The sequence below is a fragment of the Elephantulus edwardii genome, unplaced genomic scaffold (genome assembly GCF_000299155.1).
Source record: "Elephantulus edwardii isolate Elephantulus edwardi_28Jun2011 unplaced genomic scaffold, EleEdw1.0 scaffold00026, whole genome shotgun sequence".
NCBI lineage: Eukaryota > Metazoa > Chordata > Mammalia > Macroscelidea > Macroscelididae > Elephantulus > Elephantulus edwardii.
Genome location: NW_006399776.1, coordinates 6042187 through 6043400, shown reverse-complemented (window position 1 = coordinate 6043400; position 1214 = coordinate 6042187).

Below are 1214 nucleotides of genomic sequence, written 5' to 3'. Positions count from 1 at the left end.
CAGAAGGAAAATGGAGGGTAGGGGCTCAGGACCCCTTTACAAACTGAACCAAGCTGTTGTTTATGTGGGCTATATCCAGTAACATTGACTGCATTAGAAATGAAAATTGAAACTTAAAAAAAATCACCAAATACATTTAAAAGAACAACAAAAATGATTATATGTTAACATATTTAAAAAGAAAAAGAACTATAGGCAAACAAATTCAGTGGAGTGAGAGTGGCATTGTCTTAAATCTTTTATAGTCAGACTTAATAGGCACAGTGGATTCTTATCTAGTCCTGCATTCAAGAAAATGCAGGCTTTGTACAGTCTCTGGAAAACTCCATTCTACATGCACGAGGAAATCAGAGTGAAAGAAGAAAATAACTTCTTAGTATGCTTTGACCTCACATAAGAATTTTGTCCGCCACCCTCCCAATGTCACTTTGATAACTCTTGGTGTAGGAGCACTTTCTGTTTGTTTCTTTACTTCTTTAAAAATATGGGATAGTCGAGAGGAGGATGATGGGTGGATACTCAGGCTTAGGCTGCATCAAGAAGGCATTTCAAGAAGGCTAGAAATGCTCTGAAATCCTGTCCATTTCTCAGAGGTATTCTGTTCATTCTGCAAAAGGTATCTTAGAGAACCAGGAGTGAGGAGGAAGATGACCCCATTTGGGCTTGTTTGTTGAGCCTATAGCAGGTCCTCGACATTGACTACCACGGGATCTCACACCTGGTTTGGATACTAGTGACTCCAGCAGCTCAAGGGATGGGACAAAACTGATCAGATTGGAGAACTTTTAAGAAGCAACAGGAACCCAATGTGTAGAGGAAAGGCACTCTGGGTGTGGGGAAATGGCTTCTGCCTAGGCAGGGAGTACAAAAGCTTGATGAGTAGCTGTGTTGTAGAATCTTAGGGGTGTTAGTTGTCATGTGCAGTTGTGTCCAGTACAGCTTATAGTGATCCTGTGGATAGCAGATCTGAACCCTATCCTGTTCTGCAACACCCTCATCATCTCTGACATACTTGATCCCAATGCTGCAGTCACTTTGTCAATCCATCTCCTCAAAGGTCTTCTCTTTCCCTTTCCAAGCATGATGTCTTTTTCCCAAGGAACAGCCTTTCTTAAGGAAGACTTACAACTGTTCCTCCTCCTTTGTGTTTCCATACTTGATAGTTCTACCTAGGTTGGGTTTAGAAGGGGTCGTGGTACTAGGGATATTGTTGC